Source organism: Ascaphus truei, chromosome 1 (genome assembly GCF_040206685.1).
Source record: "Ascaphus truei isolate aAscTru1 chromosome 1, aAscTru1.hap1, whole genome shotgun sequence".
NCBI lineage: Eukaryota > Metazoa > Chordata > Amphibia > Anura > Ascaphidae > Ascaphus > Ascaphus truei.
The window spans coordinates 8,311,048-8,327,841 of NC_134483.1; the positions used below are offsets into that span (position 1 = coordinate 8,311,048).

General features: G+C 63.6%; 1 long non-coding RNA gene across 1 annotated transcript; it reads left to right on the plus strand.

Moving 5' to 3' along the window:
* Positions 1-222: 222 nt before the first annotated feature.
* LOC142473365 (uncharacterized) lies at positions 223-15,113 on the plus strand. The gene is made up of 3 exons (XR_012790067.1): positions 223-328; positions 9,977-10,105; positions 14,625-15,113. It is a non-coding gene; the product is annotated as an uncharacterized LOC142473365 (long non-coding RNA).
* The last annotated feature ends 1,681 nt before the right edge of the window (positions 15,114-16,794 follow it).

Sequence of the window (16,794 nt, forward strand, 5' to 3'; positions counted from 1 at the left end):
TGTGAGTGTGTGTGCGCACCCCGGGCGCGGGGCACGTTCTGTGGGAATCGGGCGCCGGGCGCGCTCTGTGTGTGTGTGTGTGTGTATGTGTATGTGTGTGTGTGTGTGTGTGTGTGTGTGTGTGTGTGTGTGTGTGTGTGTGTGTGTGTGTGTGTGTGTGTGTGTGTGTGCGCACCCCGGTCTCGGGGCGCGTTCTGTGGGTGCACATGGAATCGGGCTCCGCACTTACACGGCTTTATTTGATTAAGGTGAGGCTAACGCGATCCTGGCCCGAGCGAAGGCGCGAGGGGAGGCGATCCGCCTGATCGCAGACGCACTGGCAGAGCAGGTACGGAGCGCCGGGAGGAGGCGGGGCAATCATGCGTCATCTGATGAGACGTAGCGACACCTGGGGTGTGAGGAGCAGCTAGTGACCGCTGGTCTCGCACGGGGGAGGGGCTAGTGACCGCTGGTCTCGCACGGGGGGAGCGGCTAGTGACCGCGGGTCTCGCACAGGGGCGGCTAGTGACCGCTGGTCTCGCACGGGGGGGAGCGGCTAGTGACCGCGGGTCTCGCACAGGGGCGGCTAGTGACCGCTGGTCTCGCACGGGGGGAGCGGCTAGTGACCGCGGGTCTCGCACGGGGGGAGGGGCTAGTGACCGCTGGTCTCGCACGGGGGGGCGGCTAGTGACCGCTGGTCTCGCACGGGGGGAGCGGCTAGTGACCGCGGGTCTCGCACGGGGGGGGCGGCTAGTGACCGCTGGTCTCGCACGGGGGGGCGGCTAGTGACCGCTGGTCTCGCACGGGGGGGCGGCTAGTGACCGCTGGTCTCGCACAGGGGAGCGGCTAGTGACCGCTGGTCTCGCACGGGGGGGCGGCTAGTGACCGTGGGTCTCGCACGGGGGGGGGGGGGCGGCTAGTGACCGCGGGTCTCGCACAGGGGCGGCTAGTGACCGCTGGTCTCGCACAGGGGGAGCGGCTAGTGACAGCGGGTCTCGCACAGGGGAGCGGCTAGTGACCGCTGGTCTCGCACGGGGGGGCGGCTAGTGACCGCTGGTCTCGCACGGGGGGGGGGCGGCTAGTGACCGCTGGTCTCGCACGGGGGGGCTAGTGACCGCGGGTCTCGCACGGGGGGGCGGCTAGTGACCGCTGGTCTCGCACGGGGGGGCGGCTAGTGACCGCTGGTCTCGCACGGGGGGGGGGGGGGCGGCTAGTGACCGCTGGTCTCGCACGGGGGCGGCTAGTGACCGCTGGTCTCGCACGGGGGCGGCTAGTGACCGCTGGTCTCGCACGGGGGGAGCGGCTAGTGACCGCTGGTCTCGCACGGGGGGAGCGGCTAGTGACCGCTGGTCTCGCACGGGGGGAGCGGCTAGTGACCGCTGGTCTCGCACGGGGGGAGCGGCTAGTGACCGCTGGTCTCGCACGGGGGGGCGGCTAGTGACCGCTGGTCTCGCACGGGAGAGCGGCTAGTGACCGCTGGTCTCGCACAGGGGGGGGCGGCTAGTGACCGCTGGTCTCGCACGGGGGGGGGGGGCGGCTAGTGACCGCTGGTCTCGCACGGGGGGGGGGGCGGCTAGTGACCGCTGGTCTCGCACAGGGGCGGCTAGTGACCGCTGGTCTTGCACGGGGGGGCGGCTAGTGACCGCTGGGCTCGCACGGGGGTGGCTAGTGACCGCTGGTCTCGCACAGGGGCGGCTAGTGACCGCTGGTCTTGCACGGGGGGGCGGCTAGTGACCGCTGGTCTCGCACAGGGGCGGCTAGTGACCGCGGGTCTCGCACGGGGGAGTGGCTAGTGACCGCTGGTCTCGCACGGGGGGAGCGGCTAGTGACCGCTGGTCTCGCACAGGGGCGGCTAGTGACCGCGGGTCTCGCACGGGGGGGCGGCTAGTGACCGCGGGTCTTGCACGGGGGGGCGGCTAGTGACCGCGGGTCTCGCACGGGGGAGCGGCTAGTGACCGCGGGTCTCGCACGGGGGGGGGCGGCTAGTGACCGCTGGTCTCGCACGGGGGGGGGCGGCTAGTGACCGCTGGTCTCGCACAGGGGCGGCTAGTGACCGCTGGTCTCGCACGGGGGCGGCTAGTGACCGCTGGTCTTGCACGGGGGGGGCGGCTAGTGACCGCGGGTCTCGCACGGGGGGGGCGGCTAGTGACCGCTGGTCTCGCACGGGGGGGGGGGCGGCTAGTGACCGCTGGTCTCGCACGGTGGGGGGGCGGCTAGTGACCGCGGGTCTCGCACGGGGGAGCGGCTAGTGACCGCTGGTCTTGCACGGGGGGGCGGCTAGTGACCGCTGGTCTCGCACGGGGGGGCGGCTAGTGACCGCGGGTCTCGCACGGGGGAGCGGCTAGTGACCGCTGGTCTCGCACGGGGGGGAGCGGCTAGTGACCGCGGGTCTCGCACGGGGGGAGCGGCTAGTGACCGCGGGTCTCGCACGGGGGGGCGGCTAGTGACCGCGGGTCTCGCACGGGGGAGCGGCTAGTGACCGCGGGTCTCGCACGGGGGGGGGGGCGGCTAGTGACCGCTGGTCTCGCACGGGGGAGCGGCTAGTGACCGCGGGTCTCGCACGGGGGGGGGCGGCTAGTGACCGCTGGTCTCGCACGGGGGGGGGCGGCTAGTGACCGCGGGTCTCGCAGGGGGGGGGGCGGCTAGTGACCGCTGGTCTCGCAGGGGGGGGGGCGGCTAGTGACCGCTGGTCTCGCACGGGGGGGGGCGGCTAGTGACCGCGGGTCTCGCACGGGGGAGCGGCTAGTGACCGCGGGTCTTGCACGGGGGGGGGGGGCGGCTAGTGACCGCTGGTCTCGCACGGGGGGGGGGGGCTAGTGACCGCGGGTCTCGCACGGGGGGGGCGGCTAGTGACCGCTGGTCTCGCACGGGGGAGCGGCTAGTGACCGCTGGTCTCGCACGGGGGGGGCGGCTAGTGACCGCTGGTCTCGCACGGGGGGGGCGGCTAATGACCGCTGGACTCGCACGGGGGGGGGGGCGGCTAGTGACCGCGGGTCTCGCACGGGGGGGGCGGCTAGTTACCGCGGGTCTCGCACGGGGGGGGCGGCTAGTGACCGCTGGACTCGCACGGGGGGGGGCGGCTAGTGACCGCGGGTCTCGCACAGGGGGGGCTAGTGACCACGGGTCTCGCACGGGGGAGCGGCTAGTGACCGCTGGTCTCGCACAGGGGGGGGGGCGGCTAGTGACCGCTGGTCTCGCACAGGGGGGGGGCGGCTAGTGACCGCTGGTCTCGCACGGGGGGGGGCGGCTAGTGACCGCTGGTCTCGCACAGGGGCGGCTAGTGACCGCTGGTCTCGCACGGGGGGAGCGGCTAGTGACCGCTGGTCTCGCACGGGGGCGGCTAGTGACCGCTGGTCTTGCACGGGGGGGCGGCTAGTGACTGCTGGTCTCGCACGGGGAGCGGCTAGTGACCGCTGGTCTCACACGGGGGCGGCTAGTGACCGCTGGTCTTGCACGGGGGGGCGGCTAGTGACCGCTGGTCTCGCACGGGGAGCGGCTAGTGACTGCTGGTCTCGCACGGGGAGCGGCTAGTGACTGCTGGTCTCGCACGGGGGGGGCGGCTAGTGACCGCTGGTCTCGCACGGGGGGGGCGGCTAGTGACCGCGGGTCTCGCACGGGGGGGCGGCTAGTGACCGCTGGTCTCGCACGGGCGGGCGGCTAGTGACCGCGGGTCTCGCACGGGGGCGGCTAGTGACCGCGGGTCTCGCACGGGGGGGCGGCTAGTGACCGCTGGTCTTGCATGGGGGGGCGGCTAGTGACCGCGGGTCTCGCACGGGGGGCGGCTAGTGACCGCGGGTCTCGCACGGGGGAGCGGCTAGTGACCGCTGGTCTCGCACAGGGGCGGCTAGTGACCGCAGGTCTCGCACGGGGGGGGGGGGCGGCTAGTGACCGCTGGTCTCGCACGGGGGGGGGGGCGGCTAGTGACTGCGGGTCTCGCACGGGGGGGCGGCTAGTGACTGCTGGTCTCGCACGGGGGCGGCTAGTGACCGCTGGTCTCGCACGGGGAGCGGCTAGTGACCGTGGGTCTCGCACGGGGGGGGCGGCTAGTGACCGCTGGTCTCGCACGGGGGAGCGGCTAGTGACCGCGGGTCTTGCACGGCGGGGGGGGGGGGGGCGGCTAGTGACCGCTGGTCTCGCACGGGGGGGCGGCTAGTGACCGCGGGTCTCGCACGGGGGGGGCGGCTAGTGACCGCTGGTCTCGCACGGGGGGGGCGGCTAGTGACCGCTGGTCTCGCACGGGGGGGGGGGGCGGCTAGTGACCGCGGGTCTCGCACGGGGGAGCTGCTAGTGACCGCTGGTCTCGCACGGGGGGGCGGCTAGTGACCGCTGGTCTCGCACGGGGGGGGGCGGCTAGTGACCGTGGGTCTCGCACAGGGGGGGCTAGTGACCACGGGTCTCGCACGGGGGGGCGGCTTGTGACCGCTGGTCTCGCACGGGGGGGGGCGGCTAGTGACCGCTGGTCTCGCACGGGGGGGGGGGCGGCTAGTGACCGCTGGTCTCGCACAGGGGCGGCTAGTGACCGCTGGTCTCGCACGGGGGGAGCGGCTAGTGACCGCTGGTCTCGCACGGGGGCGGCTAGTGACCGCTGGTCTCGCACGGGGGGGGGCGGCTAGTGACCGCGGGTCTCGCACGGGGGGGCGGCTAGTGACCGCTGGTCTCGCACGGGGGGGCGGCTAGTGACCGCGGGTCTCGCACGGGGGGCGGCTAGTGACCGCTGGTCTCGCACGGGGGGGGCGGCTAGTGACCGCTGGTCTCGCACGGGGGGAGCGGCTAGTGACCGCGGGTCTCGCACGGGGGGGCGGCTAGTGACCGCGGGTCTCGCACGGGGGGGCGGCTAGTGACCGCTGGTCTCGCACGGGGGGGGGGGCGGCTAGTGACCGCTGGTCTCGCACGGGGGGAGCGGCTAGTGACCGCGGGTCTCGCACGGGGGAGCGGCTAGTGACTGCTGGTCTCGCACGGGGGGCGGCTAGTGACCGCGGGTCTCGCACGGGGGAGCGGCTAGTGACCGCTGGTCTCGCACGGGGGGCGGCTAGTGACCGCGGGTCTCGCACGGGGGAGCGGCTAGTGACCGCTGGTCTCGCACGGGGGAGCGGCTAGTGACCGCTGGTCTCGCACGGGGGCGGCTAGTGACCGCTGGTCTCGCACGGGGAGCGGCTAGTGACCGCGGGTCTCGCACGGGGGGGCGGCTAGTGACCGCTGGTCTCGCACGGGGGAGCGGCTAGTGACCGCGGGTCTTGCACGGGGGGGGGGCGGCTAGTGACCGCGGGTCTCGCACGGGGGGGGGGGCGGCTAGTGACCGCTGGTCTCGCACGGGGGGGGGCGGCTAGTGACCGCTGGTCTCGCACGGGGGGGCGGCTAGTGACCGCTGGTCTCGCACGGGGGGGGGCGGCTAGTGACCGCGGGTCTCGCACGGGGGGGCGGCTAGTGACCGCTGGTCTCGCACGGGGGGGGGGCGGCTAGTGACCGCTGGTCTCGCACGGGGGGGGGGGCGGCTAGTGACCGCTGGTCTCGCACGGGGGGGCGGCTAGTGACCGCTGGTCTCGCACGGGGGGGGGCGGCTAGTGACCGCTGGTCTCGCACGGGGGGGGCGGCTAGTGACCGCGGGTCTCGCACGGGGGCGGCTAGTGACCGCGGGTCTCGCACGGGGGGGCGGCTAGTGACCGCTGGTCTTGCATGGGGGGGGCGGCTAGTGACCGCGGGTCTCGCACGGGGGGCGGCTAGTGACCGCGGGTCTCGCACGGGGGAGCGGCTAGTGACCGCTGGTCTCGCACGGGGGCGGCTAGTGACCGCAGGTCTCGCACGGGGGGGGGGCGGCTAGTGACCGCTGGTCTCGCACGGGGGGGGGGCGGCTAGTGACTGCGGGTCTCGCACGGGGGGGGCGGCTAGTGACTGCTGGTCTCGCACGGGGGCGGCTAGTGACCGCTGGTCTCGCACGGGGAGCGGCTAGTGACCGCGGGTCTCGCACGGGGGGGCGGCTAGTGACCGCTGGTCTCGCACGGGGGGAGCGGCTAGTGACCGCGGGTCTTGCACGGGGGGGGGGGCGGCTAGTGACCGCGGGTCTCGCACGGGGGGGGGGGCGGCTAGTGACCGCTGGTCTCGCACGGGGGGGGGCGGCTAGTGACCGCTGGTCTCGCACGGGGGGGGCGGCTAGTGACCGCTGGTCTCGCACGGGGGGGGCGGCTAGTGACCGCGGGTCTCGCACGGGGGGGCGGCTAGTGACCGCTGGTCTCGCACGGGGGGGGGGCGGCTAGTGACCGCTGGTCTCGCACGGGGGGGGGGGCGGCTAGTGACCGCTGGTCTCGCACGGGGGGGCGGCTAGTGACCGCTGGTCTCGCACGGGGGGGGGCGGCTAGTGACCGCTGGTCTCGCACGGGGGGGCGGCTAGTGACCGCGGGTCTCGCACGGGGGCGGCTAGTGACCGCGGGTCTCGCACGGGGGGGCGGCTAGTGACCGCTGGTCTTGCATGGGGGGGCGGCTAGTGACCGCGGGTCTCGCACGGGGGGCGGCTAGTGACCGCGGGTCTCGCACGGGGGAGCGGCTAGTGACCGCTGGTCTCGCACGGGGGCGGCTAGTGACCGCAGGTCTCGCACGGGGGGGGGGGGCGGCTAGTGACCGCTGGTCTCGCACGGGGGGGGGGCGGCTAGTGACTGCGGGTCTCGCACGGGGGGGCGGCTAGTGACTGCTGGTCTCGCACGGGGGCGGCTAGTGACCGCTGGTCTCGCACGGGGAAGCGGCTAGTGACCGCGGGTCTCGCACGGGGGGGGCGGCTAGTGACCGCTGGTCTCGCACGGGGGAGCGGCTAGTGACCGCGGGTCTTGCACGGCGGGGGGGGGGGGGGCGGCTAGTGACCGCTGGTCTCGCACGGGGGGGCGGCTAGTGACCGCGGGTCTCGCACGGGGGGGGCGGCTAGTGACCGCTGGTCTCGCACGGGGGGGGGGGCGGCTAGTGACCGCTGGTCTCGCACGGGGGGGGGGGGGCGGCTAGTGACCGCGGGACTCGCACGGGGGAGCTGCTAGTGACCGCTGGTCTCGCACGGGGGGGGCGGCTAGTGACCGCGGGTCTCGCACAGGGGGGGCTAGTGACCACGGGTCTCGCACGGGGGGGGCGGCTTGTGACCGCTGGTCTCGCACGGGGGGGGGGCGGCTAGTGACCGCTGGTCTCGCACGGGGGGGGGGCGGCTAGTGACCGCTGGTCTCGCACAGGGGCGGCTAGTGACCGCTGGTCTCGCACGGGGGGAGCGGCTAGTGACCGCTGGTCTCGCACGGGGGCGGCTAGTGACCGCTGGTCTCGCACGGGGGGGGCGGCTAGTGACCGCGGGTCTCGCACGGGGGGGGCGGCTAGTGACCGCTGGTCTCGCACGGGGGGGCGGCTAGTGACCGCGGGTCTCGCACGGGGGGGCGGCTAGTGACCGCTGGTCTCGCACGGGGGGGGCGGCTAGTGACCGCTGGTCTCGCACGGGGGGAGCGGCTAGTGACCGCGGGTCTCGCACGGGGGGGCGGCTAGTGACCGCGGGTCTCGCACGGGGGGGCGGCTAGTGACCGCTGGTCTCGCACGGGGGGGGGGGCGGCTAGTGACCGCTGGTCTCGCACGGGGGGAGCGGCTAGTGACCGCGGGGTCTCGCACGGGGGAGCGGCTAGTGACTGCTGGTCTCGCACGGGGGGCGGCTAGTGACCGCGGGTCTCGCACGGGGGAGCGGCTAGTGACCGCTGGTCTCGCACGGGGGGCGGCTAGTGACTGCGGGTCTCGCACGGGGGAGCGGCTAGTGACCGCTGGTCTCGCACGGGGGAGCGGCTAGTGACCGCTGGTCTCGCACGGGGGCGGCTAGTGACCGCTGGTCTCGCACGGGGAGCGGCTAGTGACCGCGGGTCTCGCACGGGGGGGCGGCTAGTGACCGCTGGTCTCGCACGGGGGAGCGGCTAGTGACCGCGGGTCTTGCACGGGGGGGGGGGCGGCTAGTGACCGCGGGTCTCGCACGGGGGGGGGCGGCTAGTGACCGCTGGTCTCGCACGGGGGGGGGGCGGCTAGTGACCGCTGGTCTCGCACGGGGGGGCGGCTAGTGACCGCTGGTCTCGCACGGGGGGGGCGGCTAGTGACCGCGGGTCTCGCACGGGGGGGCGGCTAGTGACCGCTGGTCTCGCACGGGGGGGGGGCGGCTAGTGACCGCTGGTCTCGCACGGGGGGGGGGGCGGCTAGTGACCGCTGGTCTCGCACGGGGGGGCGGCTAGTGACCGCTGGTCTCGCACGGGGGGGGGGGCGGCTAGTGACCGCGGGTCTCGCACGGGGGGGGCGGCTAGTGACCGCTGGTCTCGCACGGGGGGGGCGGCTAGTGACCGCTGGTCTCGCACGGGGGGGGGGGCGGCTAGTGACCGCTGGTCTCGCACGGGGGGGGGGCGGCTAGTGACCGCTGGTCTCGCACGGGGGGGCGGCTAGTGACCGCTGGTCTCGCACGGGGGGGGGGCGGCTAGTGACCGCTGGTCTCGCACGGGGGGGGCGGCTAGTGACCGCTGGTCTCGCACGGGGGGGGGGCGGCTAGTGACCGCGGGTCTCGCACGGGGGGGCGGCTAGTGACCGCTGGTCTCGCACGGGGGGGCGGCTAGTGACCGCTGGTCTCGCACGGGGGGGGGGCGGCTAGTGACCGCTGGTCTCGCACGGGGGAGGGGCGGCTAGTGACCGCTGGTCTCGCACGGGGGGGGGGGCGGCTAGTGACCGCTGGTCTCGCACGGGGGGGGGGGCGGCTAGTGACCGCGGGTCTCGCACGGGGGGGCGGCTAGTGACCGCTGGTCTCGCACGGGGGGGTGGATAGTGACTGATCTCTCAGCACAGATCCTGCTTCCCGGGGCTCACTAAATGGCTGCCTTTCAGTTTGAATCATTCCTTCAGTCAGTGTGTCCGTGTCCTCGGAGTTGTATGTAACGTGTCTGCGTGTGTCCGTGTCCTCGGAGTTGTATGTAACGTGTCTGCGTGTGTCCGTGTCCTCGGAGTTGTATGTAACGTGTCTGCGTGTGTCCGTGTCCTCGGAGTTGTATGTAACGTGTCTGCGTGTGTCCGTGTCCTCGGAGTTCTATGTAACGTGTCTGCGTGTGTCCGTGTCCTCGGAGTTGTATGTAACGTGTCTGCGTGTGTCCGTGTCCTCGGAGTTGTATGTAACGTGTCTGCGTGTGTCCGTGTCCTCGGAGTTGTATGTAACGTGTCTGCGTGTGTCCGTGTCCTCGGAGTTGTATGTAACGTGTCTGCGTGTGTCCGTGTCCTCAGAGTTGTATGTAACGTGTCTGCGTGTGGTCCGTGTCCTCGGAGTTGTATGTAACGTGTCTGCGTGTGTCCGTGTCCTCGGAGTTGTATGTAACGTGTCTGCGTGTGTCCGTGTCCTCGGAGTTGTATGTAACGTGTCTGCGTGTGTCCGTGTCTTCAGAGTTGTATGTAACGTGTCTGCGTGTGTCCGTGTCCTCGGAGTTGTATGTAACGTGTCTGCGTGTGTCCGTGTCCTCGGAGTTGTATGTAACGTGTCTGCGTGTGTCCGTGTCCTCAGAGTTGTATGTAACGTGTCTGCGTGTGTCCGTGTCCTCAGAGTTGTATGTAACGTGTCTGCGTGTGTCCGTGTCCTCGGAGTTGTATGTAACGTGTCTGCGTGTGTCCGTGTACTCGGAGTTGTATGTAACGTGTCTGCGTGTGTCCGTGTCCTCAGAGTTGTATGTAACGTGTCTGTGTGTGTCCGTGTCCTCAGAGTTGTATGTAACGTGTCTGCGTGTGTCCGTGTCCTCAGAGTTGTATGTAACGTGTCTGCGTGTGTCCGTGTCCTCGGAGTTGTATGTAACGTGTGTGCGTGTGTCCGTGTCCTCGGAGTTGTATGTAACGTGTCTGCGTGTGTCCGTGTCCTCGGAGTTGTATGTAACGTGTCTGCGTGTGTCCGTGTCCTCAGAGTTGTATGTAACGTGTCTGCGTGTGTCCGTGTCCTCGGAGTTGTATGTAACGTGTCTGCGTGGCACGCGTTGTGTTGCAGAACGGGAGCGCCGCGGCGTCTCTGGCGGTGGCTGAGCAGTACGTGTCTGCCTTCTCCAAGCTGGCTCAGCAATCCAACACCATCCTCCTGCCGGCCAGCACCGGGGACGTCACCAGCATGGTGACCCAGGTCAGTGCGCAGGTCACGGGGTCGTGCCAGCAGGGGGCAGGTGCTGACCGCACGGGGGTTTGTCACAGAAACCACGTTTACGCCCAATACAATAAATAATGCCCCGTGGCCAGGGATTCACTAACCTCCGTTACAGCTGCAGGTCAGCCAATATCCTGCATGTGTGGGTTTTTTTAATAAATCAGTTCTGTAGTAAGAAAAAATACTTTTAGCATTTTCTGTTTTTAAAAAACAACTCTGAAAGACCAATTTTCTTGTATTCTATTTTAACAGCCATTTGCTAAGGCACTGCCCCTTCATGTCCTGTCACAAGCCCTGGCACACCCCTTTGTCAGCCCTGCCCTCCCTCTAGCACATGTCAGTGCAGGAGTGCTCATGAATATTCATGAGCTTCCACTGACAGACAAGCAGAATATAAACAGATCCCTTCACTAATTATGTCACCAAATTTCGCCGATCAATACATGGAGAACGAATTGAGCGGCAGCTATACAGTTCTTTAGGTAATTAGAGATTGCACACATGAAACTATTGAAGTAAAAAAATAAATGAAAATAAAAAATAAAAAAAACACTGAACTGCAGCTTTAATATCACACCGGGAAATAAAGTGCGTTACGTCTTCATTCCTATGGCAGCCTTCATGCCGGATTGGTTATTAATGGGTGGCGGCACCATTGCGTCAGCCGTGGGGTTAATTTAATAGGATTCATCACAATACCATATGGCAGAAACTTATTTCACCTCTTTAATGCTGAGGCTACCTACACTCTTTCCCCTCCCCCACCCCAGCCCCCGTGCATACCTACACTACCCCCTTCCCCATGTGTACACCTACACTCTTTCCCCTCCCCCACCCCAGCCCCCGTGCATACCTACACTACCCCCCTTCCCCATGTGTACACCTACACTCTTTCCCCTCCCCCCCCCAGCCCCCGTGCATACCTACACTACCCCCCCTTCCCCATGTGTACACCTACACTCTTTCCCCTCCCCCACCCCAGCCCGTGTATACCTACACTACCCCCCTTCCCCATGTGTACACCTACACTCTTTCCCCTCCCCCCCAGCCCCCGTGTATACCTACACTACCCCCCTTCCCCATGTGTACACCTACACTCTTCTCCCAACCCCCCCCCCACACCTTGTGTATACCTACACTACCCCCCCCCCCCCCCCCATGTATACCTAAACTGGCCCCTGGCCATACACCCCTGTGCATACCCATGAAGCATTGGTTGTTTGCCATAGAGGCTAGTGAGGCAATACCAAGAGTGTTAACCGCCACTTTTCTCCCCCTGGGGGCTTAACCCCGCGCCCTGGGGCACCTATCCCCGCGCCCCGGGGCACCTATCCCCGCGCCCCGGGGCACCTATCCCCGCGCCCCGGGGCACCTACCCCCAACACACACACCGGACTTGGAGAAAATGAAGTCGTGTTACAAATACAGAAAAACGTTGCAGAATACCACACAAAACCTGCAATAAAACATACACCGCAGCGTATATAAAGGGCCAGTGAGGCTGCTTGCGTCCCCTCCAGGGGAGCGGGGTCACCTCGCTGGCACCGAAAAGGACAAAATAAGCACTTGCCCCATCTATATGACGGGCTCCTTCAGGGTCAATGACCCGCCAGACCTAACCTATAAAGATCAGCCTGGGCACAACCATAAACATTCTTCTAACAAAAATAATTCGCTGGCCCAAATAAAACCCAATCCCTGTGTGATCCTGGGTTCTTTTCATCATTCGGATTTAGCCCGATGTCTGTCCCAAGTCTCTGTGTGTTCCCTGACTGTACAACCTGCTGGGGGCTGTTCCATGAGTTCAAAATAAGGCCCCTTTATGCACACACTGATAAAGACGGGAGTACAGATGGGTGACTCAAAGCTGTCCCCCCCGTCTCCCCAGCGAGGGGGATCTCCGCCCTGAGGAAGGTCCTTATAGTGACACTTTTTGTAGTGATTTGTGAATAAAACCTTTATTCCCCCTTTTCTTGCAATTATTTTTGGGTGTGCTTGTTTTTTATTTTATTCCCAGAACCCACCACACTTTGTGTGACGTTCTCCCTCACGTTTCCCCTCCCACCCCCACGTCAGAGAATGACCTCTGGTTCTAGCACTATGTGGGAAGTTCTCCCTCACGTTTACCCTCCGCCCCCCACGTCAGAGAATGACCTCTGGTTCTAGCACTGTGTGAAGTTCTCCCTCACGTTTCCCCTCCGCCCCCCACGTCAGAGAATGACCTCTGGTTCTAGCACTTTGTGTGACGTTCTTCCTCACGTTTCCCCTCCGCCCCCCAGGCCAGAGAATGACCTCTGGTTCTAGCACTTTGTGTGACGTTCTTCCTCATGTTTCCCCTCCGCCCCCCATGCCAGAGAATGACCTCTGGTTCTAGCACTTTGTGGGAAGATCTCCCTCACGTTTCCCCTCCCACCCCCCAGGCCAGAAAATGACCTCTGGTTCTAGCACTTTGTGTGTCGTTCTCCCTCACGTCTCCCCTCCCGCCCCACGTCAGAGTATGACCTCTGGTTCTAGCACTATGTGGGAAGTTCTCCCTCACGTTTCCCCTCCCGCCCCCACGTCAGAGTATGACCTCTGGTTCTAGCACTATGTGGGAAGTTCTCCCTCACGTTTCCCCTCCGCCCCCCATGTCAGAGAATGACCTCTGGTTCTAGCACTTTGTGGGAAGTTCTCCCTCACGTTTCCCCTCCGCCCCCCACGTCAGAGAATGACCTCTGGTTCTAGCACTTTGTGTGAAGTTCTCCCTCACGTTTCCCCTCCGCCCCCCATGTCAGAGAATGACCTCTGGTTCTAGCACTTTGTGTGACGTTCTTCCTCACGTTTCCCCTCCGCCCCCCATGTCAGAGAATGACCTCTGGTTCTAGCACTTTGTGTGACGTTCTCCCACACGTTTACCCTCCGCCCCCCACGCCAGAGAATGACCTCTGGTTCTAGCACTGTGTGTGAAGTTTTCCCTCACGTTTCCCCTCCGCCCCCCACGCCAGAGAATGACCTCTGGTTCTAGCATTGTGTGTGAAGTTCTCCCTCACGTTTCCCCTCCCACGTCAGAGAATGACCTCTGGTTCTAGCACTGTGTGTGAAGTTCTCCCTCACGTTTCCCCTCCCGTCCCCCACGTCAGAGAATGACCTCTGGTTCTAGCACTGTGTGTGAAGTTCTCCCTCACGTTTCCCCTCCGCCCCCCATGTCAGAGAATGACCTCTGGTTCTAGCACTTTGTGTGACGTTCTCCCACACGTTTACCCTCCGCCCCCCACGCCAGAGAATGACCTCTGGTTCTAGCACTGTGTGTGAAGTTTTCCCTCACGTTTCCCCTCCGCCCCCCACGCCAGAGAATGACCTCTGGTTCTAGCATTGTGTGTGAAGTTCTCCCTCACGTTTCCCCTCCCACGTCAGAGAATGACCTCTGGTTCTAGCACTGTGTGTGAAGTTCTCCCTCACGTTTCCCCTCCCGTCCCCCACGTCAGAGAATGACCTCTGGTTCTAGCACTGTGTGTGAAGTTCTTCCTCACGTTTCCCCTCCGCCCCCCACGCCAGAGAATGACCTCTGGTTCTAGCATTGTGTGTGAAGTTCTCCCTCACGTTTCCCCTCCCACGTCCGAGAATGACCTCTGTTTCTAGCACTGTGTGTGAAGTTCTCCCTCACGTTTCCCCTCCCGTCCCCCACGTCAGAGAATGACCTCTGGTTCTAGCACTTTGTGGGAAGTTCTCCCTCACGTTTCCCCTCCGCCCCCCACGCCAGAGAATGACCTCTGGTTCTAGCACTTCACCTTCCCTGAAATGATTCCCTCTTGTACTTGGTTAAACCCCTTTGTGTATGTGAAAGTGTTAATCACGGCCCCCCTCCCCCTTTTATCCTGAGCTTTTAAGCTGTATGTATTAAAGTCCTTCAGACCTTCCTGTTACGTCTTATGCTGTAAACCAGCAGCGGCCAACTCCAATCCTCAAGGGTCACCAACAGCTCGGGTATTGGGGATCCATGCTTCAGCACAGGTGGCTCAGTCTTTGACTAAGCCACTGATTGAGCCACCTGTGCTGAAGCAGGGATATCCTCTGAACCTGCCCTGTTGGTGGCCCTTGAAGTTTGGAGTTGGCCCTCCTGCTGTAGACCATTCATCTTGTTGGTAGCTATTTTTGGCACAACCTCAAACTGGAGATTTGGTCTCAAACTGCACACACTACTCAGGGTGAGGTCTCGCCAATGATCCGAGGGCGAGGTCTCGCCAATGATCCGAGGGCGAGGTCTCGCCAGTGGCATCACCTCCCCCCTCTCTCTCTCTGCTAATACCTCTCCCTATACTACCTAACATCCCGCTGGCGTTCCTCAGTGCTTTGTTACGTTCCTCAGCTGCTTTTGTCAGCGGAAATAATGACCCCCAGGCTCCTTTCCTCTCTAGTGGCTGACTTGGGCCCATTAATCCTGCCTTTGAGAGGACGGAGGAGCGGGTGTGCAGGGGTTAAATCGGCTTAACATGTCTGTCCTCTCTCTCTCTTTTTCAAGGCAATGGGGATTTATGGCACACTGACCAAAAACTTACCGCAGAACAGCCAGACCACCCGCCCCGCGGGCAGCGACGCGGCGGCCGGCACGAGCACCGAGACAGATTGGCAGAATCGGAGTTAGCCGGAAACCTGCGGGACGGATCATGGCATCTCTGGGTGGGAAAGGGCGCGCGAGGCCGGAACGTTACCTCTCACTGACGTGCCAGGATATTGTTATTTTTTTTAATGAATTCTCAATGATGTACTATATCTTGGCACAGGTTGCCTTCGCTGGCTGCGGCTTCTGTAACCTGAGGGATAACATGTCGCGGTGCACTTATATACACAGGGTCTTGCACGGGGAAGCTGGGGACTAAACTCTACCAGCCACGCGCGTCCTGACACACGTGTCTGCGTGGGGCTAAGAACCAGCCCTTTGCCCGACTCGTTATGGCAGTACGGTCAGTAATTCTAAATCAACCAAAATAAAGTAGAAATACCCCAATAACTTGTGGATTTGTGTTATTCATCATCGTTTGCCCTGTCACGTCGTCACTTTTGTTTCTGTATCAAACCTAATCATAACAAAACCCCATTATTTTCATTAGAAACTATATCCGAGAGATCGACCCCATATCTCACACACCAAAATCCTGGCCCCTCATCACAGGAAATATTGATCATTTACATATAATTTCTTATACATGTACCTGTCGTACTGCACACACATTGGGCACAAAGTTGATTTGCACAATTAATTTTAATAATAATTTTTCCTTTGCACTAGACTGGTACTTCTGTACGAGACGCCCCTGCGCCTCTCACTGCATCACAATTGGTGATTTACCGTATTTCCTCGATTGTAAGACGCACCATCGATTTGGCCCTTAAAATCGAGGAAAATTACTTTTTCACTTACCATGTTTCAGGAAAGGTCCCATGTCAGCGGAGAATGAAGCGGGCGGTGGTGGCAGAAGAGGTCCTACGTCAGCAGATGGTTGAAGGTGGACTATGTGCGGCGGAAGGACAGGTCTCAAGTCTGCAGGTGAATGAAGATAAGACAGCGGGCGTGTGATGGCGGCGACAGGAGATCATAATAACAGCTGAGCAGGAGCAGAGCGGCATAGGGGAATGACTGGGGAAGGAGCACATTGTAACCGGAAGTCAGACACTGGTCAACTTCCGGTGTTACAGTTTGCACCTCCCCAGTCGTTCCCCTATGCCGCTTTTCTCAGCTCTCGTGCCGCGCTGCCACCGCATGCACGCCCGACCGTCTTATCTTCATTCACCTGCAGACTTGGCACCTTTCCTGCCGCCACCGCACTCCCGCCGTTGTCCATCTTCAACCATCTGCAGACGTGGGACCTCTTCTGCCGCCGCCTGCTTCGTCCTCCGCTGATATGGGACCTCTCCTGAAACATGGTAAGTGAAAGAGGGGGTTAGTACTGTAGGCACTTTTTTTTTCTTTTAATTTTTTTAATACATCGATTCTAAGACGCACCCCGATTTCAGACATGTGAAAATCGGAAAAAAGGTGTGTCTTAGAATCGAGGAAATAGGGTATGTAGTTGTGCAAATGCTCCACATCTTACACTATGATGGTGCGCCAGCGTTCCCTTCATCACAATCCAAATACTAAAGTGTGGATTTCAGGCTTTATCTTTAAAATGATCGTTTTTAAACTTATTGCGTGCTCAAAAACATCAGGTCCAAAAAACGTCAGTCCTATAACCATTCATTTGGGCCAACGCTTTTGCAGAGTCTCCGTGTTATCCAACAGAAAAGCTGCTTATTCTTAGGACATTGGGTTCATGCAGCCATGTCTGTGGTGGAACAGTCAACACCATGTCCTGGAATCTCACTGAATAGATTCACCAATATCTAAAATATCCGGATTGGCCTGGCCCTTTGGTTAACTGACAATCTCCCATGGACGTCCGAGTGATGGGTGCGTGCGTGCGCGCGCGCGTGCGTGCGTACGTACATACACGCACATGCACACATTTACTTGTGCATGTGTATCATTGCACGCCCTATTCAAACTTGTATGACCCTATGGTGGTCCCCAGCCCCCTTTATGCTGCCTCCTCCCTCCCGATACTGGATCCCTGATAAGAAGAATAGCTTGTTCATAGAAAGTGGAGAATTTGTGTTAGTGGTGTCTGTTCATTGCAACGGGTCACACGCTG